At 44.0% G+C, this 25,083-nt stretch overlaps 2 protein-coding genes across 2 annotated transcripts in view; both read left to right on the top strand.

Moving 5' to 3' along the window:
- Positions 1-25,083, top strand: part of SMPDL3A (sphingomyelin phosphodiesterase acid like 3A) — a 328,355-nt gene that overhangs the window by 294,718 nt on the left and 8,554 nt on the right. The gene's annotated exons all lie outside the window — the stretch shown is intronic.
- LOC144763140 (uncharacterized) overlaps positions 3,541-25,083 on the top strand; it is a 35,526-nt gene continuing 13,983 nt past the window's right edge. The window contains exon 1 of the mRNA XM_078648460.1: positions 3,541-3,570. The gene's annotated coding sequence lies outside the window, so the exon portion shown is untranslated. The remainder of the gene's footprint in view (positions 3,571-25,083) is intronic.

Genomic DNA, 25,083 nt, shown 5'->3' with positions numbered 1-25,083 from the left:
TACTTAAGAAACCACATGGTGTGATTAATTTTCTTTCCTGCCTAAGGCCCATGGCTTTGCCTCTGGTTCCAGGTGGATTAACTAAGAATAATGTATTGAGGTGTACCGAGGCGTGAGGCAGCAATAAAGACACAGTGACCTGTGACTTGAGTAAATGGATCAATACTGGAGGTGTCTGTGTTTGATTGTTTTTAACATGTTTACGGTATGTGAGAAAAAGTCACACCCCTACCACACAGTGAACTTTACAGTCCTGCAGTGGCTTTTGTATTTGGGGGAGCTTCTACTACTCCTACAGAGGGGTGGGTGGGTGTGTGTGTGTGTGTTTGAGGAGAGCTTGTGCTGCTGACCACGTCGCCCAGTCTGTCATGTTATGTAAGCTCCAGAAAAACTTTTCATTTTACAAAAGCCACAAGGGTTGCCATTGTTGCTGTTGTTTTCTTATGTCATTTTTGCAATAGCCATCAGTCATGCTAAGGAGAGCGAGGTTTTACCTACTTACATATTAAACAAGCATTTACAATGCAATAGGTCTCGCAGCATTAAAGTTTGAGTTACTGGCATTGTAAATGACAATGCTTTGCATTATTTATTTATTTTTAATTTGCAATTGGTATATAAACATTGTTTGTGAATGGTTAGCTGTTGCTTATGCTAAGCAAAGTTGCCAGTAATATAGAGTGCTAGTCTTGCTTGTTATAAGCATGCTGATTTAAAGTGCTCTGATACCTGCGGGTAAAGTTTGCGCTACATAAAAGTGAAAACTAATCAATAAATAAAAAAAGCCTACCTGTACCACGTCCGTTCTCATTCTGCGATGCCCCATTTCTTTGGGCCCCTGTACTTATTAACTGCACCCGGCTGTGGGAAACCTCCATGGCAGGAACAACGTGTTGCGGGGCAGACACGGGCAATGTAGCCACTATCCTGTGGCTGCACCGCGGGGTAACAGTGTAGGGGCAGGAAGGCAGGCAGTTGGTAGTGCTGTGCCATAGCAGTGTAGTTCTCTGTGTATGCTGGGCATGGGGGTTGCTATGGGCTGACAAGAAGTGGTGAGGAGGTGCCGGTTCGGTATGCCTGCTTCCTGATCTTGGGCAAGGTAAAACAAGTTTGAGCTATCGACATTGCAAATAATAATGCCTTTTGTTTTCGTTTATTTAAAAAAAACTAAATAAAAGGCATTGTTATGGCTATTACCTCCAAAAATATAACACTTACATAGAACAACCTGGGATTGTTGTACAGTAAAAGGGATCAGTAGTAAAAGTTTCAAGTATCTAGCTAGTCCTGTCCTGAGCTATTGTAGATAATAGTGTTAGGATCAGGGGTCTGTCAGTGAATTATTTCAGTTGACCATATGTCCTAGGAAAGGATGGTTCACTATAGAGCTTTAAATGAGCAGGTACTGAGCAGTGGCGTAATGAAACTGGAGCACTTCCCCCGACCCCCACACACAGGTGGGGGAGCCCTCCTTGGCCCCCCCATCTAGCACTTTTGCTGTCTGTGTTTGTAGGGTGACTCACAATATGTCTCTCTTCCCATCTCTGCTTTCTGCAGCTGTCTCGCAGACTAAGCCTCGGTGTGCAAGAAGGTGCCTTGCAGTGTGTTTCTTTGGTGAGAATATCTCTCGGTCTGTTTCACAGTCTGTCTCTAAATGTCAGAGGGGGCCTCGTATTCTAGGCCTCTGTGTGTGGCAGGGTGTCACTGTAAACACTGCCCTCACAGTCTGTCTAGGTCCGTTTGCGCCTGTCTGTCGGTGTCTCGCTGTGTTGAGTGTCATACAGCCTACCTCGACACCTGTCGATGGATGGTGGTGAGGCATGGTGACCTGCAGTCTATCTCTGTGATGAGTGTCTCACAGTCGGTTTCACAGAGGGTCTCTGCCACTCTATGGTAGGAGTGTCTCACTGTCTCTACCTCTCGGAGGGAGCCTTTCATTCTAGGTTTCTGTGTCTTATTTTAGTGAGGCTCACTGTGACAATCTGATGAGAATGTCTCACAGTCCATCTCGGCTTTCTGAAGCTATCTCGCTGACAAAGCATGTGTGAGTGTGTGTCTGTCCGACCCTCGGGCCATCTCTGTGTTGAGAGTTGGTCTCTCAATCTGTTTGACAGTCCGCATCTACCGGTTGCAGAGGTGGGGGAGTCTCGGTAGGATGGAGCCCCGCAGTCTATCTCTGTGGTGAGAGGGTCTCACAGTTAGGATTGCTAACACAGCGACAGTCGGTCTCTGTGGCGAGAGTGTCTCGCGGTCTGTCTGACATTGTGTGACAGTCTGTAACGGTTCCTGTGGGAAAGCGTCTGACAGTTTTCCTGACAGGCTGTTCCTGGAAGGGTTGCACCTGCTGAGACCTGTGTGGGTGGAAGCGGCGAGGTGGAGTGTACTCACAGCACGCACAGCGCGTAGGCCCCGCTGATGGACTCACCGACGCGCACCAGGAAGCTGCCGTCCTTGCCGGACTTTGACAGGAGGTCTTCGGCCTTCGAGCGAGTGATGTTTCCGTGGCACCATGTATTGGCCATGGCTGCAGGAACCACTGAAACCCGGATTGCGCTCTCGGCGCTCCCTTTGCAGCTGTGTGATCCTCGGCGACCGCCTCAGCTGTGGCCCTGCAGTCAGGCCAGCAGTGTACTTCCTTCTCCTCTCCAAAGAACCCAGAGACTGCCCGGCACTCTCCCCGTGAGACAGTCTTGCACCGCCCTGAGACAGCCTCAGCTCTCTAGATCTCCTCCATCTGAAGCAGCAGCCCCCATATCCCCTTCTCTGCGGAGCGCCCCCTTCCACCGACTCTCTCTTTAATCTCCCCTCGCTCGGTTTCCTGTTTGAACTCTGCAGAATCAACAAGACGTGAGCGAAACCGAAACCTGTTGTGGGGCGGGACTTCCGTCTTCTGAAGCCCGCGCCCGCGGTGTGGCTGGCCCAGTGAGGAGCAGTGGAGACGCGGGGCTCCCATGCCCGAAGGAGAGCCCCGCGGAGGCTGCAGAGTCCGGAATGGCGCTGATGCAGTGAGTGGGGTTAGTTGTGGGGGGGGGGACGGGGTGTTTCTGTATGTGTGCGTGTGTGCGCTTGTGTGTGTGTGGGGGCCATTGGCGTCCGCAGGGGAGGGCAAGGGGGTGCGCATGCCCCCCCCCTGGATCGCCGGTCCCATTTCTTTTACGGACGCCTTTGGTCTTTAATTTTCAGGATTACATCAGGCTGTGCTGTTCCCCTGCGAAAAGCCCCAGGAGTTTAAATGTTCTCTCACTTAGGCCTCTCGCACTTCTCTTTGAACTCTAGAGGCTGCAGCAGCCCCTCCCCGACCTCGAACAGACTGTGGACAGGCCCATTGTCATTCTGTCTGCTGCTGATCATCACATAATGAATGACAAAGGGCCGTCTGCCTTTAACGTGCCTGGAAGGCGAGTGATGAAGTTGCAATTTTGCCCCCCCCCCAACCCCACCGGAAGGCGAGTGATGAAGTCAAAATCTTGCCCCCCCCCCCGGAAACATTTCTGCGGACGCCCATGGTGGGGGCGGCGGCGGCAGGGGGTGGCGGCGGCAGGGGGTGGGGTGGGGTGTGTGTCTCTGTATGTGTTCGCTTGTGTATTTGCGTGCGTGTAGGTGCGCTCGTGTGTGTGTCTGTGTGTGTGTGTGTGTGTGTGTGTGCGCGCGTGCATGTGCGAAAGCAGGGGGAGGTGTGCCTGTCTGTGTTCGAGGCTAAAGGAGACAGGAGATGGTGAACGCGCGCGCGACCTGATCCGATTCCGGCAGGCTGCGCGTGCCCATCTCTTGTCTCCTCTTGCCTCGTAAGCTGAGCTGACGACTATAGGTCTCGCGGCGAGAACGCGCTTGGCGTGCTTTCCCCAGGGCGAGACTTAAAAAGGGTGCTCTTTTGCAGCGAGTAGCAATCAGGCTACAGCAACTGCCTACTTGCTCTTTATTGTATTGAAATCAGAGGCATAGCTGTCAATGGGGATGTATGATGGAACAGCGCATTACATTGTAACACATACCGTTACAAAGCAGCCATTACAACGTGAATACCTTTACCACGCATATTTTTACAATGATTATGCCTTTACCACGCATTCTTTTACAACTAATATCGTTGTAAAAGCATGATTATTTAAAGAATATGCGTGGTAAAGGTTTTCCCTGATCCCAACCCTGAACCCTAAAATTGGCCACTGGTGCAACCCCTCCATCCCCTATCCCCCTGTCCCCAGCCACCCCCCCACCCCTCTCCCCCACCACCACCAAACAAAACGGCCCCAGCCCTGAGCCCTAAAACTGGACCTCGGCTCAACCCCCACTGACTTCCAGTCCTTTAAAAATATAACCCGACCCCAGCTCTGGGCCCTTAAACTTGACACTGGCGGAACCCCACCTTGACCCCAGCCCTAACAAAAAACTAGGCCCCAGCCCTGAATCCTAGTTTGGCAATAGAACATTCACTTCACAATTGCATTTGTGTGAAGTTAAGAACTTTAGAAGACATATTTCCCGCACCAGAAAATTTCTCTTTTCACAAAATGGAAGCCAACTTCTTGTCGGGTTCACCAACGCCTCAGGATTAGAATGATGCTCAAACATGGTCCTCCTCTCGATAGATCCAAGTCTATTTGCTATTATAGCACACATCATTGAAGTGATCAAGCAAGGGAAGGAAAGAGTGGGGACAGCGGGGAAAGAGACCTATAACGACACAGAAAAAAGAAGAGGCAATAAGCAACTAAAACGATAATTCTTCTAGACTTTTCTAACAATTGCTGATTTATAGGGTAAACTACCTGTAAAGGAAAATAACTGTTCAGTTGCATACCCCAGGAACATCTGGTACCTTCCAGGTCAAGGTAGCAAGAATTCCTTTCACTTCCTTGGTAGCATCCAATAAATAGTTGTGCTATAGAAATGAGAAAAGACAAAGCAAGAAACGAGGCTTGTGTAAGACTCTATAGGGAATGTGAATGACCACTTTGTTATAGGGATAGATACGTGTGTATATATATATATATATACATATATATATATCACATAACCTACCCTTGTAACCTTGGGCCACGCTTCACAGAGGATATAAGAGACTGATGGTAATACTGCTCTGCCACAATCCCCTGTTAGAGTAGGGCAAGAAAACGTAATTATATCAGAATTAACCAAGGCCTTTGGTTCCATGAGCCACATATAAGTAAAGCCCTCCTTTTTCACCTCAAAGGAGGAATAATTCACTCAATCTGATGTTTACAATGAGATGCGGCCTCCGAATAGCCGCCCGAAGAATTTTTGGGGCCTTGTTGCCCAATACTGTGCAGCTAAACTGTCTGACACTGATGCCCCTCATGACTAACAAAAGACACTGTTCGCTCTCTGTCTATTAATGCCTGGCGATGTTGATGTTGATGCCCCTGGTCCCCTCCGGACTGTTCACTTACTGTTGGAGCTCCACCCGCCGGAGGGGCGCCCGCACATCGACTAACTGTGCATTGCTCCATAATTTCCAAGATTGCTATATCCCCAATGTCACTTCTCTCCTCCCCCCTCCCATTGCTCGCCAGTGTATTGATATTACTCATTTGTATGTTTGGTTGTGATTCTAGCGATCCGCATTTGTGTTATTTTGGCTTTTGTTCTTTCATTTATTATCAGTAATGTATATGTTTTGATTTTCTTCTTTTGCTGCATGCTTTAAACTGCAATAATATACAATTAAAAACAGGAGGAATAATTAACTGAAATACACTGTTTAACTCAATCGGGTCATCATCACGTTGTTTTGGTCTGTTTGTTCCCCAAAAGCATAAATGCCTCACTATGCAATGCAAGCAGGACAAGGGCTAACATGAAGAGACACACATGGTTTGGACCTTAACCTGTAGCACAAACATCAATAGTATCGCTGCATTGCATGTTAATGTCTGTTCTCACAAATTTCGCTTTTAGGTCTCTATCTATATATAGCTTCTGGCTCCCCTTCGCATGAGCTCGCGGAAATGCAAGCTCATCAACAGGGGGAAGTAATTCGAACGTGAAATTAAATACACCTGTCCCGCATGAGCTTACAGAAAGTGTTGACCAAGGATAAATGCCCCAAATAAGCACAGGTATTCCTACCACCCGCTAAAGACAACACACTTGTGTCTCACCAACGGGGAGGAACACCTTGCACTGTGCTTAGCCATGTAAATATGCGGCCCGAAACAGTGAAATTCCATGCCAAAGTGGAATCCCCACTCGTACGGAGAGAAATGCCTCAATAGTAAAATGTACCTCAACACTAAAGCCGGTTGTTGATAAGAAACTCGTCACAACATGCAGAGGTGCAACCGCACCCATACCGGACCCTTGGACAGCAGAGCAACGCGGCTCCAACAGGCTCTGGCCCGGACCACAAAATATTCAGTAAAGTCATGGGGGGTGGAAGTCCTTTTATCTGATTTCCGCTCTCCTGTCGACCTCAACATGCGCGGCTTAGACTCATGGGGCTTGTAGTGTCCTGAGTTCCGGGCATATCGACACACACAGGTGAATGTGGTGGGCACGACAGGGTTCCGGTGGGGCTCACAACACTTCCTTAGTGCTTTATGAAGAAATATTTATAGGAATATTGCAAAGGTCACACCGCTGACATATTTATGTTGTCTATCATAGATTCCGTCCCAGTGTTCAGCGTCATGATCTTTGGCAGTGCTATTCCAAACCTGCCCCACTGTCCTAAAAAAATCAGCCTGGAGCCCTAAAGCCAGACCTGTCACAGCACCATCCCTGAAACCCCCACGCCCTCCTGCACAATGCCCCTTATCTCATCACGAGGCAGGCAGCTCCTAAAGGCTGACGTGCAGCGCTGGTCGTGTTTCCCCTACAGAGGAAGTGGAAGGGTCTCTTTGCTCCTCTAAAGATGTTGATAGCTTTTCACACCGTTACCATGTAGTGTAGTTCCTATCTTCCCAATAGGCTCTGCGCATTGGAATAATACCTACAGCAGTAAAGGCCTAGGCCAGACGTTAACTAGGTCTACTACTGTCGATACTAGACTTAAAGTTTTGGGTTTGCCAGCTTAGCTCAGAGTTCACTAGAAACTTTCTCGAATGTTCAAGGAGGACTTAACTTCCCTGATTAGACAAGAAGGGATTTAGTTTCTGACAACCATAGAACATGACAACTTTGCTCTCCCCTAATCAAGAGTCAATCTCGAGAGTCGTGTGAACAAAAGGCAAATTATTTTACTCAGTCAGTACGTGCATTCTTAGTCTCATCAGAATGTAGAGAAAAGGAAGAGACGGGCGTGTTCAATAAAAAGGTGTTATTTATTGATCAGTCTCTTTTCTCATACAAGAGAAATGGATCGATATTATTGCAATACTTATAGTTAAGTAAAGTGCATACATTAAAAGCAATAGTATAAAATAATACTGTAAAAACATTGATATGGTTTCTAAGCCATATGATGTTTTAAAATGAATAAAATATATTACATACACATATACATTTGACTAAACGTACTCAACTGGTGTTTCTAGATACGCCTACCCCGTGTACCTGACCTAAGTCTAATACGAGGGCGGGAATAGAAAGTTACAGTTTAAGTTAAGTTTGTTTTTGCCAAGTGAATAACTAAAGAATTCTCTGTGAGGGGTTATTCAGTTCTGTACCTGGAAGTTAGGATGAATGAGGAATGGTATCTCTCTCTCTGGTCTCGATATTCCAGGCTGCCTGCGAGGGCTACCCGGAAACGCCGGTGCTGGATTCTCGGCAGGAGAAAGCAGCGCGTCTCTCAGCGCGTCAGGAAGGCGGGGCTGCTGCCAGCGGGGTCTGCTCTGCTCTTGGCTTCGGCAAGTATGGCTGCTCCGTCTCGTCACCACGCGTGTGTTTGCATATGGCAAGATCGGTAATATTTATACCTTTAAGGTGCCGAGATTGACGTAAGGATGGACATAGATACGTCAATAAAGATGTCATACGACTTGCTCGTTAGCACATTCTTTTACTAAAGTTCTCGGTGAAATCAAAACAATGGCCGCAGGGTTTTGACCAGGTTGTCATAGGTTTGATTTGTTATGAGAACTCCGTATGCCTTATCAGGGGCTGGAGGAATATCGCTTGTCTAATTAGATCGCAAGCGTTATGACCTAATCAGATAACACGTTCCTGTGCCGTAGTGTGACTGCGTCAGATAACGGTATCTGCATCATGGGGGTTTTCTGCCTCATGGGCTGACTGCTAGTTAACTTGTTGGTTTGTTTAACTAGAATAGGGTCAGGAATAGGGGGATCGATTCAGGACCTATAGGAATACATGACACCCACTCCACGCTAACTATGGACATATTTACTAATCTAGGCATAGTATAACATAGTACAACATACTATAGAGTAGTGTGTATACCTTACCACCCCAAAATACATAAATGCATTTTGAAATTTTCAAATATACTGAAAAATTGCAGACATATATATTGTATGCACTCAAGCTGTAGAATAATGCCAAAGCAATCGCATTTGTATACATTATTGCTTGTATGGTATATGTGAATTACACATGAAATGGTTTCTTAAATACAGAAAAAAGTTTCGAGACCATTCCATCACAGAATAAAATATTTATGAACATACCAGCGGGCAGCTAAAGTCTATAAAGTATCTAAAAAATAGAAATCTTAGTTCTTTAGGAATAGTTTCTTACTTTAAGCAGAAGATAAGTGTCCCGAAAAACCGAAAAAATGAATTGGGGCTTCTGAAAGAGTTGCTGTCCGTGAACTGGAGTGAAAAATAGTTCATGTGACTTTATTATTTAAAGTTGAAGGCCGAATTCAGGGAACGCCGTGTGCGGGTTTGTTCAAAAGTCTCTATTTCTGTTCGGGTGAGAACATCATATCATTTAGGCTTTCGAAAAAACTGTCAACAGCTTCCTGGGAAAGTTCCACTAACTCGGAAATAGGTGTAATCATGCATTCTTGCGCATGATTGTCTCCATTGACATTCTGATTCGCATTGCTGACAGAAGGTCGTACCTGTTCGATGCTGCTTTCATCTTGAACTTCACTACCCATCAATCGCAGTGGTGAAGCTTCCACGAATGCCGTCATCAGGATTGGTAGCCTTTGAGGGCAGCACAAAGCATGAACCTTGATCGGGCTCAACAATGTTTCTGCATCCATCGGCGCATCCGATTGTAGCGTCAGACAGGTGTCTAACACGCATTCTTCTCCGCATAGCAGACACCTCAATACAGGTAAAACACATCTTTGCCACATTGGTCGAAATGATAGAAACCAAGTCATGTTCAGGTCTCTAAGCCGGGAGAGTCCCAGGATTTTTGATATCCGGTCCCGGTATCCAATGGCTAGGATTGTTTCTTCCCTTGTCGCAAGAGTTTTGTCTGTGACATGGGTTGCCATAACGAAAAATAAGGACTAAGAATAGGATTCCTGCAATTAGTCCCAAGATCAGGGGAAGTCCGCCAAAAATCGAATGGACGAAATCTGGAAAAATACCCAGTATGGCTTTGAATGGTGTTAATGCCATCGAAAATACTGTCTTAAATACCTTTGAGACCCCATTGGTATCAGAAATATTTAAGATTTCATTCAGGATTTCCGCGAAATGTACGGGGGAATTAGTTGATAATAATGTATGTATCTCTGCAGTCGTCCTTGCGACTTGTAGATCATACGTTTCTTTTGATGACGAGAGCCTGGTAGGCGTCTGAAGAAGGACTGTTTTCATTCTGCTTAAAGTATCTATTCGAATAGAAGTAATTTTCAAATCGGGCCATGCCCTTGCCTCCCTGTCTGGGAAGGAGCTGGGGAACAACGAGCGTCCACAGCACTTGACCTTCGCAGTCGTAGTTACTAGATAAGGAGTCCCGGGCATAAGACTACAACATCTGCGGTCTACAATAAGAATGTAACTCCCATTATAGAGTCTTTGAAAGAATGGTTCTATTTCTGTTGCAGGTGCGCCTTGCTGGTGACATGAAAGGTTGTATGAATTCCCTTCACAGGCTCCATGCAAACTAATTCCGTTACACAGAAGTGTGCCACTTAGTGACATCGCACAATTGTTGCCACTAAGAAACACTTTCTGTCCTTTATTACTGACACATGCATGTGAATAGGGCAGGCTCCATGTTGTTTTAAGGTACCCCTTTCCCAATTTCTCGTACATGCCAGCCTGTATATATTTTTGGCAGTATTGAAACCTGAAGGTTGATATTGGAATATTTATTATCCCATGTATTATCCATTCACTGACAGGTCGTTCTGACATTGTCATTGGTAATCTTTCTAGTTTTTCAATGCTCAAGATTGTATAATCAGCACCCTTTTGTGCCATACCGATTTGTCTATCAGTAAGGTTAAAGATTTGGAATAGTGACGTTGTGTTGATTAAACGCCAAGGCACATAGCCTGAACGCAGATTTTGTAACGTCCAGCCAAGCTGTACAATAGAACGCAATTGAGACTGACCGTGTTGTAATAACAGTAAGTCTTGCAATAATATATCGATTGCTGACGACACAATGCTGTCCAAAGAAAAAATTCTGGAGGACAGAGTCATTAACCCATTGTCCACTACAGAAAGGGATTTTTCCAAATTAATACGGTCAATTTCCCGTATTCTCTCTGCTGTTTCAATTTGAGTAACCTTCCAGGCCTCATTGTATGCTGCATATACAGAGGCTGCTATGAAACGCTTTTGACGCTGTTTGCGTGGTCCCAAAGTGAAATCACGCAAGTCAGCACCATCAGTAAGTAAAGTTAGGTGTTGCTTAATTTCTGGCAGTGTGGAAGTTTGTAGCCATTGAATGCATAATTTGCCCACACTGTAGGTGGTTATTATCCCTGGGTGATGTCTTTGAGGATATCTAGGGTCTGGCCTGGTCATTTTGAACCCCTGTGTTTTGTTCAGGAATCTGTCTTGACAGTTATTAGTATCTGTGGGCCAGATCAACCACTGTTTCCAATCAGGATGTGTTCTGTTTTGGTTTAATATATGGTTTACGTCTATCTCTTCATCTGTAGAAGTGTTGCTAAACATTGTTGGCTTTGGAGTAGACGGTTTATTTAAATCTTTGATTTTGGCTAGGCCAAGACAGGTGGTTTGTTGAACAGTGTCATTTAAAAATATCATTTGTTCTGGGATCATGCAGGCTCTAAACAAAGCTTCTATACCCTGTACTTGCCATTCTTTTGTACCCCAAACACTTTTCAATTCAACATTCTTGTCCCAATATTCAAAACCAAAATTATTCATTTTTTCAAAGAATGAGTCTGAATATAACAATTTTGTGTTGGTTATCATGGTTTTGGTTCCTGTCTTGTTCAACAATTTAAAATAAAATGCTTCAGCATTACTTATGTTAAAACCTGAAAAATATGAATATTTGTCGTAAACGGTTCTTGAGCTCCCTTTTGGAGGTGTTGCACAATGTTCCCATTGATTATAATTTAAAACATTTCTAGGTTGTGCAGATCTATGTAAAAAGTGGTTACCATAGTGGTTATAGCAATACATACTGTCATAATTTGTAGAACCCTGCAAATAATCATGTTTGGTAAATTTAGCAGACATTACTAAGTCAGACATCATATTATTAATGCTTTCGAAGTCCCAATCATCAGCAAATGAGTTTGGTTTTGCAAAGTCACTCAATGAGATCTTAATTTGGTGTGGATATTTCAGGATCTCGACCGGACCATAAATTTCATAGTCAGTGTTGTCCCAAGCTACCCCACCAGGTATCGGATTGGCTGTGAAGTTGGCTGAAGAAAGTTCTCTTTTCTCGACGTGTGAAGATGTGTGTGGTTTGAGGATCAAGTTGATTTTCTGACTTGCTGTGTCCATTTTAGCATATTTTCCCTCAATGAAGCGTCCCAATGTTAGTATCATGACGAGCCAAAGTATGAGGATAAATGCACCAAAACCCACCCAAAATTCAATCCATGGGGAAATCAGATATGTTTCTTTCAGTTGTTTCAAAAGTTCCTTAGCTTTGTCTTTAAAGGATTTTGATGATGGCTGTGCCTTTGATTCACTGAAACCTTCAGAGGAATCATCGAAGTTTATGAAGTAGCCAGATGCAGTTCTGTCAATTATTCCAATTGGTTCAGAATTTCTGTTTCTTGCATTTTCACTGGGTACCTCATTATAGGTTGGTGTGTCTCTGCTAAATGTTTTTATTTGGGTTTTCAGAGGTCTGAGTTCTATTGCATTGCTGCATAGTCCTTGTTGTTCTTCTGTAGGCGTTTCGAATGTGATGAGCCTCTTCGTTAGGACCTCTGTACTGGTAGCAAACCTTGGTGTTCTGCTACTTATTGGGAGTCCACTTGGCCTACTGTTTGTTATCGGCCACATGTTGTGGTTTTACCAGGTCGATTGATACAACTCGGTTCTCCTTTTTTCCAGCAAGCGGCGGTAGTACAACTGATCTTGTCCCGTTGACAGACAAGACAGGAACTGCTTTTCTGTAAGAAGGCCCAAATTCCTTCTTTACCGCGATCTTTTCCCTGACTAGATCCCCGACTTTTGGAATCCAGACAGGTCTTGCTGGGACAGGTGGTGGTTCTTCAGTGGTTGTTGGCTGTTGTTTCAACTTTATGTTGCTCAGGTCTTTTCTTGTTTTGTTTAAGTCCTGCAAAATAGCCAAACGGTCTTTGATATCAAAGGTTTTTTCTTTCACCACTGAAGTCTGACTATCAATGTCAGAGATCATCATCCTAGTTCCAAATAATAATTTGTACGCACTGAATCCCTTCAGAGAATTTCTTGGCAAGTTATTGAGACTACGTTGGACACTTATTAGATGTTTGACCCACCCAGCTCCCGAACCTAATATCCTTTCCGTTATAGATTGCTTTATGCCTTGGTTTTTTCTTTACACCGTCCCGTACCCTCAGGAAGGAAGTGAGAAGATTCCCGCTGGACTATGCTCATTTGGCCATGTTTCCCCCCAGGCTGGAGGGCTTGAGTGAAAACAATAGTCAAACGTAGCATGCGCTTAGCGTATATGCCATTTAGACCCGCAAATCTTTGTATAACAGTCCGGACGTCAGCCGAGTGCTGGTGATCTACATTATAAGTGGAAACTAGCCTGTATATGTTAATCGCAACCCTTCCTTTTTACTCCTGATTTTTCCTGGAGTAGAACGACGAGGTATTAAACTGTTTCTCTCCCCACTGCGATCTCTGTTGCAGTTTGGGCAGTTTTTTACAAACATGGTGTGACGCAGGCTTATGCCTGGCCACCAGTACCGTGATTGTAATTCTTCCAGAGAATTTTTCAGTTTAAGGTGTCTGAGACCCTCGCCCATGTGTGCGTCTGCGATTAACAAGTTTCTCCTGTCCATGTTTGGAATCACTCTATCCCCCACTCCAGGGATTCGAGCAAAAGGGACGGAGTTTGCATCGATTATGTATGTATAATTGAGTGGATAGTTGATCGGTAACGCTGAGCAGTCGCCTTTTGATGACGTTTTCACCGCCAGCACTGTTTCACCGTCAATGTATTTTAATGTACGCTTTTTTCGAACTACGGGAGCCGATTTATTGGCTGCCGCTGCGGCTGTTTCAGCCAATGAATTCCCTACAACGTGAACGCCATCACGCTGATGACTCAGTGAGTGAGTCACGTGAGTCTTTGGTAGTTCTTTTTGTAAAAGAGCTATTTGTTCCCAGAGCAGTTTCTGCTTTATTGGTGCATCTGTGTCATCTTTGTAACCGTTTTGAATCCATGTCTGCAAATCGCTGTTATATGATTTGACGCAGTAATATGAATCTGACACTATAAGTGTCGGGAATTCGCGATCCGCATTATCTAGCGCCATTTTCAAAGCTAATATTTCAGTTTGTTGTTCTGAATTAGTTTCTACTGAGTGTGTCTTTGTTAATAGAGGTTTTAGTTTACCTCCGCGCCACACTTCTTTTGTAATCTCACATGTGGGGTTGTATGCTTGTTCTCCCCAAACGGAGGGTTGAGCATGTCCGTCTGTATAGATTACACAGGCGTAATGTCGTAAAGGCAGAATGTCGATTGGCAGAGGATATGTTTCTTCATATACTAGATTTTTCAATTCTTCTAGTTCTGGATCAAAGTAGTAGTATACTTTGTCCGTTGTGATTGAATTCACCCATTGTAACCATTCTGGGTCCAATGTTGTTGTTGGTAAATTACACTGTGTTGTTAATGCCTCAAAGGCTGATTCAGCTGTTCTGACTGTGATATGTCTACCGTCTGCTTGATCTTTTTCTCTAGCTATTGCGGTTTGAACTGCATGAACAATTTTTTCTTTGTTGCTGAATTTCTGTTCAGCTTTTGTGTACAAGTGTGATTTGAATGCAATTGGTACCTTTTCTCCCTCATTAGGTCAGGTATGTGAATCCGCATCTCCCTGGGATGACTCGAATCACAAGATTGCGTGTGTTATCACGTGTTTCTAATTTTGTTTTAATTAGCATGTCTGTTTGTAAGGATCTCAAAATTTCTGTGTGTATTTGAGTCCAATTGGATCTTTTAAAATCTGGTTTAATTAGATCATAAAGGGGTTTGACCCTTTCTGCGTAGTTTGCAATGTATGTTCTTCCGAAATTTAGGAAGCCTAGAATCGACTGTAAGTTTTTTAGTGTTCTAGGTGCTTGGAGTACGGCACATTTCTCTAGGAAATTGTCAGCCAGGCTTTTGCCTTCACTTGATAACTCATATCCTAAGAATAGGACTGTCAGATGGGCAATTCTGGATTTTTTAAAGTTGAATTTGTAACCCTCTGCAGCGAACCCAAGTATTATGGTGTTCACTCTTTTCAAGTGAGTCTCCAAGTCATCATCTGTTAAGTAAATGTCATCGACATAAGATAATGCTTCATCATCATATAGATGAAGTAATTCTGTTACTCTCGCTGAGAATACCCCCGGGCTGTTCTTGTACCCCTGGGCTAACCGACAGAATTGTTTTTGAGTGCCATTTACTGAGAATGCAGTTAAATATCTGCTCTCTGGTGCTATGTTTTGACAAAAGAATCCATTGGAGATGTCTAAGGTTGTTTTGTATTTTTTGCGCACTATGTTATTCATTAGTGCAGCACTGTGTGAGTTTTGCACTGCAAAAGTTTTGCAACATGTGTTAAGGTGTCGGTAATCCAAAACTAGACGATATGAATTGTCTGGTTTGGAGACCGGAAACAAAGGGTTGTTCATTTGTGAGGTGCAAGTTTCAATCACCCCCTGGTATTCTAGCTGATCTAGTATTTCATTTACCTGTTTTTTAGCTTCTTGCTTAATTGGGTACTGCCTTTGTGCAGTAGGTTGTGATTTTAACTGGATTTTGTGAGGAGGGGAGTCCTCATCCCATCCTACATGATTTTTATATAAAGCAGGTGCTAGAGCCACTGCCCACTTTCTGGCAAGTGTGTATTTTTTATGAATTGGAATTAAATTTGAGAAGGCAGGCATAATTACTTCTTCGCCATGAGGGCACTCCCTGACAAACTCTGGTGGACAGTCTTTTTCAGCTAGAAGGATGTCATAACCCTTGGAGAGGTTATCCCAAAATAGTCCCCTTATTTTCCTAGTCTTATCTCCCTCTATACGTAATGTTATCTCGTATATCTTGTGAGGTTTGCTAACCCTGGTGTCTGCAGTTTCCACTTGAAGATATTCATTCGTGTCCACTGTCTCCAGATGATTCATAAGGACTTTGCGAGCTATGCTCACTTCTGCTGCACTGTCTAGCATTGTCTGAGCCCACTCTCCGTTTTTCAGTTGTGTCCTCAGTATTCTCGGCATTGTTAACTACCTTGATACTGGCTACCTTCTTTTTTGGAAATTGTAATTTCTTTTTTAGCTGAGCAGGTTCCTTGTCTTTGGACTTGGTGTGCTCTTCTCTTTGTTCTGATCGTCCTCTTCTTTCCGATTTCTGCGAGGAAGTCTGAAAAGATTGAGAGGGACGTGTATCAATGTCTTGATATCTATCAGGCTTTTTTATATTATCCCTATTTCTAAGGTTATATCTTTTCCCAGAGGGGTCACTCTGGGGTGACCTGTGTCTTTGGTTCGGAGATTTCTCTCTTCGCCTAGGAGACCTTCCTCTGGACTGGAATTTCTTTTCTTTAGGATTGGATTGTTTGTTTCCATCCCAGTTCTTTTTTGGTGAATTATTATTAAAAAATATTTTTTTCTGGACTTTCAGTCAGTTGCGGTTTTACTGGTATTCCACCTAAACTATCTCTGCCTAGTTCCTCATAGGATTTTTCTATGATTCTGGCAATTTCAGCTGGTTGGTCTGCTATATCTGTCTCTTTTAACCTCTGGCGGATCGCCACGTTTGCTGCTTCACCTTTTATGTTGGCTAATAATATAGCCGAGATCTGCTTGAAGTCTTTTAGTAATTTCATACCAAGAGTTAAAGCAGGTTCTGGACCGTATTCGTCTTGAATTTGTTTTAGCACATCTGGTATCACCGAAATGGATGGAACACCGTGCGTTTTTGTGTAGATGGAAGCAAAGACTGTACCCCAAGTGTCACAGTCCTCAATGTGTGGTGCGATTCCCATAGGAAGACAGATAGTCAGAATCCTGTGTTTTTCTAATGGGGTGGTGTCAGGAAACACCGCCTCTATTTGGGTGATTTTCTGTGCCAACCAGAATGGTATTTGTTCCCGTTTAGCCGGTACTTTACCTAGGCAAGACTGGATGTTCTGTGGTGTAATTTTATTTGTGTTCCCCTGGTGAGGGGTCAGCTGTGGAAGTTTAATCGCTGGCTGAATTGTTGAAGTCCGCATCACATATTGGACTAATTGTCTATGTATTTTTATTAATTGTTTTAGCTGTGTTAACAGCTCTGCTGCAGACATCCCATTGATGTCTGGGTGTGGTGTGTATCCGGCTAGGACTGGCCACGTTGCTCCTGGTCTACCTAAAGGACCGAGCCTGGTGATGTGATTGTTATGTTTTAGGGCGCCATCAAATAAGAGCAAATGCTCTTGGAATTTGAGTGGTACTTCCACCTCCTCGAAAGGAGTGTACTCATTAGGAGGTTCCTCTATTTTGTAATAGTGGAAGTACTTTGTTACAGCATTTGCTGCTGGAAAATGTATCCATGAATAATATACCTCTGTCTGCCGATATTCGTGTGCCTCAATTACGAATATGACTGTGCCACCTCTAGGTGTCAGTCCATTTTCTATAAGTTTTATGGTTATAGATTTCCTTTTGATGACCGGGATGAGTATTATATCCGGGTCTGCGTCTTGCATGGTAGCATCAGCTGCTGCGAGTTCAGTTGCTAATCTAACTGCCTCTCTTTCTTCATCACTGTCTCCCATTTTACTGACAGGATGGTTATTTTTTTTGTTTGTTTGCAGATCAAGTTTCTTATGGAAACAAAGATTAGATGCACAATATTTTGGAACTGTTTATCCTTCAACGTTGACTATACCAAGAACCATACATAGGAGTTCCCTCCTGCGAGGTCTGGCGGATATAACCTTTCACCCACTCCAGACGTCTTTGGAGTATTTGGGAAAAGGGGTCTGAGTGAGAAAGCACGACTGAGTTACTCTAAATGTCTTACGTTAGTTTTATCGCCCTTTCCAAACGCGTTGGGCGCCATGTAGTGTAGTTCCTATCTTCCCAATAGGCTCTGCGCATTGGAATAATACCTACAGCAGTAAAGGCCTAGGCCAGACGTTAACTAGGTCTACTACTGTCGATACTAGACTTAAAGTTTTGGGTTTGCCAGCTTAGCTCAGAGTTCACTAGAAACTTTCTCGAATGTTCAAGGAGGACTTAACTTCCCTGATTAGACAAGAAGGGATTTAGTTTCTGACAACCATAGAACATGACAACTTTGCTCTCCCCTAATCAAGAGTCAATCTCGAGAGTCGTGTGAACAAAAGGCAAATTATTTTACTCAGTCAGTACGTGCATTCTTAGTCTCATCAGAATGTAGAGAAAAGGAAGAGACGGGCGTGTTCAATAAAAAGGTGTTATTTATTGATCAGTCTCTTTTCTCATACAAGAGAAATGGATCGATATTATTGCAATACTTATAGTTAAGTAAAGTGCATACATTAAAAGCAATAGTATAAAATAATACTGTAAAAACATTGATATGGTTTCTAAGCCATATGATGTTTTAAAATGAATAAAATATATTACATACACATATACATTTGACTAAACGTACTCAACTGGTGTTTCTAGATACGCCTACCCCGTGTACCTGACCTAAGTCTAATACGAGGGCGGGAATAGAAAGTTACAGTTTAAGTTAAGTTTGTTTTTGCCAAGTGAATAACTAAAGAATTCTCTGTGAGGGGTTATTCAGTTCTGTACCTGGAAGTTAGGATGAATGAGGAATGGTATCTCTCTCTCTGGTCTCGATATTCCAGGCTGCCTGCGAGGGCTACCCTGAAACGCCGGTGCTGGATTCTCGGCAGGAGAAAGCAGCGCGTCTCTCAGCGCGTCAGGAAGGCGGGGCTGCTGCCAGCGGGGTCTGCTCTGCTCTTGGCTTCGGCAAGTATGGCTGCTCCGTCTCGTCACCACGCGTATGTTTGCATATGGCAAGATCGGTAATATTTATACCTTTAAGGTGCCGAGATTGACGTAAGGATGGACATAGATACGTCAATAAAGATGTCATACGACTTGCTCGTTAGCACATTCTTTTACTAAAGTTCTCGGTGAAATCAAAACAATGGCCGCAGGGTTTTGCCCAGGTTGTCATAGGTTTGATTTGTTATGAGAACTCCGTATGCCTTATCAGGGGCTGGAGGAATATCGCTTGTCTAATTAGATCGCAAGCGTTATGACCTAATCAGATAACACGTTCCTGTGCCGTAGTGTGACTGCGTCAGATAACGGTATCTGCATCATGGGGGTTTTCTGCCTCATGGGCTGACTGCTAGTTAACTTGTTGGTTTGTTTAACTAGAATAGGGTCAGGAATAGGGGGATCGATTCAGGACCTATAGGAATACATGACAACCACACATTTGCCCTTACCACCAGTTCCACACATAGGCCCTTACCATTCATACCTTTGCAACATTCATTTGTTGTAAAGACATGCGCGGTAAAGGCATATGTGTTGTAAAATCAGGCGTGGTAAAGGTTATGCATGGTAACGGTCCACGCGTTGTAACAACGGCGTGATAAAAGCTATGCGTGGTAACAGCTACTTTGTAATGGCTGTTTCCCGTCAATGGTGCAGCAAGAGTAGTGGAGCGACAGGAGGGCAGAATTGGGCCTCTGCATTTTACCACCTGTGGTGGTGAGCCTCAGCAAGGGCTACCAGTGCAAGGGGTTCACCCTTTGGCAATGTATGAAGTAGCACCCTGAATGGAAGGAGCTTGGTCCTTTTATACACACACAGGGGCTCAAAAGAAGGCGGTACAAGTACAAGAAGTAGGTTTTAGGCACATATAAGGTCACGCAGAAAATGCAGTCAACAAGTGAGAGGAGCTAACAGTTGCTAATTCTGGTGAACACATCCTGACATTTACAGACTAACAGCAGCTGCATGAACAGCTGCAAGCTCAACTGAGTATGTGCATAGTGGAAGAGGCTAAATATAACGTGTCTCTAGGCAGATTTCAAGAGCAGACAACAGCAAGGTAGGACAGAGCACATGGCACGCACGTGGTAGCACATGGCAAACAAAATCGCTGCCAAAAATACAAAATGGATTCCACAAAACGGACAAGATAGCCTCTAAATACAGGATGGCTTTTGCTAATGCTAACCCAATCGCCGCCAAATTACAACAGACGACTCTTTTAGCATTAGCTGAAGACATTCGTTCATCTGGGTTAATCTAGATATGCATCCTGTACATTGATGCTCATCAGTTCAGTGACCTCTTTATTTAGCATTTTTTGTGCTTTGATTTCTGCAACATTTCTTTTAGCAGGTGTACAAGCAGTGATTCAAATAGAGCAAAGCATGGGACCACATTGTATACATATACAGTATGTAAATAGTATCACCAATAGTATACATAGAATAGTCAGTAGCTTCCAAGCCCAAGTAATAAAGAGTGTCCACAACCAGTTCGAAAAAGTCCATGTACCAGTCTCTGGGTGAATCTCCGCAGCAATCTTATGTAGTTTAGAGATTGCATCATTTACTGAAGGCGAGTGATCCGGAATGAAAACACAACAGCTGCTGCCGATGATACGACATGCACCACCTTGATCAGCCAAAATCACATTAAGTACCATACGATTTTGGAGTGCTACAATCCTCGCCACTTGCAGCTCCTCTGTAATGTTCCTAAGTGCCATTGCTGTCTGATTGGTAACAGCTTCCACAACTCGAGTCAATCGCCTTATCTATCTACTGTTCAATGCAGCATCCACGAAGAAAAATAAGCCCAAGTTAAAGTCGACATATTGTTGCAAAGCAGTGTCAGTTTGGTCAACTTCATCCATACTTATTGTCCTCTTATTTCTGTTCTTGTAAATGTCATTGTATAGCTTGAAGTTGAGATGATAGTATGCAGGTCCCAGAAACACAGGAGGCAACAGAAAGGACACATAGCAAACCCCTGACCACCCAACAGGTAGTTGATAATATCCCTTATTTCCACACACGCCGTAAGTATTATGTGAAGACGTAAAACTGCTGTTATTAGTACCTTCAATGGTTAGAATTGCAGTACATTCACTTCTCCCCACTGGAATTCTCCTAACACTTCTAATACATAAGTCTGCTTGAGCTCTAGTCACAGAAATTATAAAAGGTCCATTGTTCTTTATAGTCCTCGTATTTGTGAAAACATGAGGCATGGAAATATTGTCAGGTTGGTACTCCTCCCATTCCCATTTAGTTCCTCTAGCTTGAGGGTAACCATTCTCATCGGGATAACATTATTTATTGAGTTGATGATTTGTCCCACTGTCATCTCTGTAATGTTGGCCCTTTCAGAGGCAAACAAAAGCGCAAACCAGGCTTGACAAGAACCATTATGTGAAAAAGGAAGAGGAATGAAAGGTGTTCCTCCTTTCTTTTGGTGTGCAGGTATCATCCCACACACCCAGCAGTTGGTAGTAGTCGTGGCATTATTTGTATGATGCAACATCTGGATAAATGTATTGTTTAGGTAGGATTGTCGATGCTTCTGCTCATGATAAGGAAGCGTGAAATAGTGAAGCTCAACTTGTGCAGAAGTAGTGGCCATCAGCTATTGTCGAGCAGGAGCTACTTTCTCAACAAACAACAAACCCTATAGCACAAATGATTTTCTTATTGCAGATCTTAGCAACTTTGGATCTTTCAGCAGACATGATAATTTCGTCGTAAAAAAAAAACCATTAGTTGGAGTTCTTATACCTGGACAGCCGTTGATTTCTTCACCGGTCAAGACGGATGTCACTTCGCAGGACTGATCCCCCCCCCCCCCCCCCTTGCCACATCGGCACTCTGTTTTACCAACCCAGGGCGGTAGCTCAACCAGTCCTTTTCGACAATACAGGCTCTTTTCTTGGTCTCAGTTGGTATCGCGATGCTCCAGAAATTGTGTGCTCCGGGAAGACTCCCTCAGATTAGTCAGGTGAGACAGCGCGGCCCTTCTCCGTTTCCAAGATCTCGCGATGATCAGTCAGCACAGCAGGTTCCTCCAAGGCAGGCGACACTCGCTTACAGTGAGTGCTATGGACCCAGTTATTCCTGTTAGTCACTCGAACTGCTGTCCTCGTCGCAAGGAGCACTTGCTCTGGTCCTCGCCACCTCGGCTGCAAACTGTTCGATCGCTCGAAAACCTTGATAATCACATGGTCTCCAGGACGGAGTTCGTGGGCCTCACCTGTAGATCTATCTGGAAGAGCTTCTCGAGCCTGTTGATGAATAGAGATCAAACTGTTGGTTAACTGTGCCAAATAATCATTCATCAGAACACATGGGTCATCATGTACAGGGTGTGGCTTAGGAACTCCCCAAATGTTCATCGGTCTCCCAAATACCACTTCATATGGTGTAAGGCCAGATTGTGAATGTGGCACCGATCTTATGGACAGCAATGCCAAAGGTAGTGCATCTGGCCACTTCAAAGACGTGGAAGCCAGTATTTTCCCTAATTTCAGCTTTAGTGTAGCGTCGTACCTCTCCACTAATCCTGCTGATTCCGGGTGGAAGACTGCATGGAATTTCTGTTTGATCCCTAATCCTTTCAGGACATGCTCAACAACTTGCCCAATAAAATGAGGTCCATTGTCACTCCACAAAGTTTACAAAAACCATATCTAGTGAAAAACACCTATAGAAGCACCTTTGCTGTAGTGAGAGCTGTATTATCCTTTGTAAGGTATGCCTCTATCCATTTACTGAAGGCACATACCACCACTATGACATACTTTAAGTTATTGCAGCGTTCAAGTTGGATGTAATCCATCTGCAAAACTTCAAAAGGTGCAGTCGGTGTAGCAAACCCTCCTGTAGGAGTTTGTGTCTCTTTACCAGGATTATACTGCCAACAGATCAAACAGGACTGTACTACTCTCTTAGCTGTGCTGGCACTTTCAGGATGCTCCCAAACTTGCGTAAACAATTTCGTTATTGCTAGAGCTCTAACATGTACCAGCCCATGTGCCATTTGAACCATAGGTTGTAAATAGGCTGCAGGCAGTTTCCACTTATCCATGTCTTTGTTGCGCCAACAACCCTCATCGTCCAATATTCCTTCTTTGGCCCATTGCTCAAGTTCTGCTACCTAAGCAGATCTCTGTACATCTAGCACTTCCTGTCTAGCATCATGCCATCGCGCACCTTGTGACTTCACTACGTACATGGAAGTTGTGCTTCATTGCATTGCTACGCGATCTGCAAAGGCATTGCCTTGTTCTGTCTTACCAGTTACTTTCTTGTGTGCACTACACTTCACAATAGCTATCTTCTTAGGATATGTAAGTGCAGTTAAGAGATTATGCACTAGTTCTCCGTGCATTATCTGCATCTTGTGGGACGTAAGGAAGCCTCTTTCCTTCCAAAGTAGGCCAAAATCAGGGGCCACCCCTAAAGCATAGCGGCTGTCTGTATAGATGTTCACACGCAAGTCAGTGCTAAATTCACACGCTCGTGTTAAAGCTATTAGCTCAGCTGCTTGAGCCGACTTCTGTGGTATGCGAGCTGTCTCCACTATTGTATTAAGTGTCGTAATTGCATATGCAGCTGAGGTCGTACCATCTGGTAACTTCAAACAGGACCCATCAACCCACAGTTCCCCATCTACATCTGAAAGGGGCGTATCTTGCAAGTCGACGCAACCCTTTGTCTGTTCCTCAGTAAGGAAGATACAATCGTGAGATTCTTGGGACTGAGCCTAGCGGGGCTATCCTAGAACAGACCAGATTTAAAAAGGCTTACGTTTTGTATCGTGCAGGAATATTCAGAGAGAAACGCTCTGGATAATTTCTTGGCGGTCTGAATATTCCTATTCTCTCAGGAAGATGTGGAAAATATAGCCTGCCCCTTTTCTAACGAAGAGCAGACTGAAGCGGTGAAAAGCCTCCCACTCTGCAAGATATGTGTTCCTGAAGGCTTTTTGTCTGAATTTTACAAAGCGTTTCTGGAAGTATTAGCAGATGAAATTCTATTGGTAGCTAATGCATTGCTGTAGGACGGCCCTATACAAGCGTCATATAGTATAGGGAATGTGATTAATTTTTTTTTATGAAAAGGAGGGAAAAAAAGTATTTGCTAAATCAGACCAATGATCATGAATGATTAAACTTTGTAGTAGCAGTTTCAGAGATCATAAAAATGTCAATCTGATCACACATAGAAAATGCTATCCTTAGTGTTGTTTTGGATAGGTCAACTGACAAAGGAATACCTGAACAGGAACACATTTAGGCACAATTTGTTTGTGAAAGCACCCTTGCTACCTATCTGTGTGACATTGCCCTCATAAAAAGCTCCACTGGTGGCGGCAAGCTTCAGCTGTGAGAAAGAGTCAAAAGCCATTCCGGCCCTACTGGTTCCTCCAGCCAGCCAGGGCACTGTTTCTGTGCATCATGTTATGCATGGAAAACAGTGTGCCCATCGACAGTGTTGACATTGGAGCGAACAAAATGGGCACCAGCCACATTACACTAAGGGTGTTTTACGCCCTGGAGCCATTTTTTGGGTCATTACCTGCCTTTCTGCCGAGTTTTGAATGGCTGTGTCCTTGCCATTAAAAGGTCAGAGGAAAGCAAGGTCGTAATGTAGCTCGCAGTGCAGGAGCAGGAACTGCCTGCATTGAATGCCTCTGCCTCTTCCCCTGCCGGAATGTTAGCAATGTTGGCGGTCTCCGCGCCCTACTCGTAATCCAGCAGTCGGACTGCCAGGAAGGCGGGCGGTCGGATTAGCAAAAAGCGGTGGCGATACGCAAACCACTAGGGTCGTATTTGGGCCCTATATTATTATTCATGTGAGTGGAGAAGGGAACTTAAAGAGATAGCTGAGAATCTAGAAGAGTAGCTAAAACATTTTGATGGATTGCAGCAAATCAGATGAGTAGCAAATCAGCACAGGGTAGTAACAGCACTAAAGACAAACTAAAATTCTAAAGTACCTCATTTTGAGCACCTTGCTACTGGTAGTGATGAATGTTCACATAAAACAAAGGACTGCTTCACAACATTAAGTCAGAGACGTTTCTTTATTGCTTGCACTTCAATATAGACTTCTCAGAGCTGCTTCAGAAGTGTCTAAGGCATTTCAACAATAAGACAGTCTAAATTCTGAAGTTTCAAGAAGGATTGAGATGCTTCAACAGAAGCTAATACAGCTGAAAACAAAGCCAGGAAAAGCATTAACACAATTTCACTTGCATTTTAAAGCGAATAATGTTGCTGGGGTTCCACTACTAACACTGGTAAAGCATGTAGAAAAGGCAGCTCTAATGAAACTAGTGTTAAGGAAGACATTCCTGAGTTAATTCCTTGCCTTCTATTTCCTCCTTACTGGTTGCTTCTTTTTTTCCTTTTCATTTCTGGAGTCCCACTTCTGGAGCCACTTTTCCCTATGGGTTTTTTTCCTTGTGGGACTCCTTTTGGAAGGCACGGTCTGCTTTGGCCTTTTTCCTTGTCGGCAGCATTGTGGCTACCAGAAGGAGTCACCCTTACCTCGGACAG

This window comes from Lissotriton helveticus, chromosome 6 (assembly GCF_964261635.1).
Source record: "Lissotriton helveticus chromosome 6, aLisHel1.1, whole genome shotgun sequence".
Taxonomy (NCBI): domain Eukaryota; kingdom Metazoa; phylum Chordata; class Amphibia; order Caudata; family Salamandridae; genus Lissotriton; species Lissotriton helveticus.
This window is presented reverse-complemented; position numbering and strand designations above follow the sequence as displayed.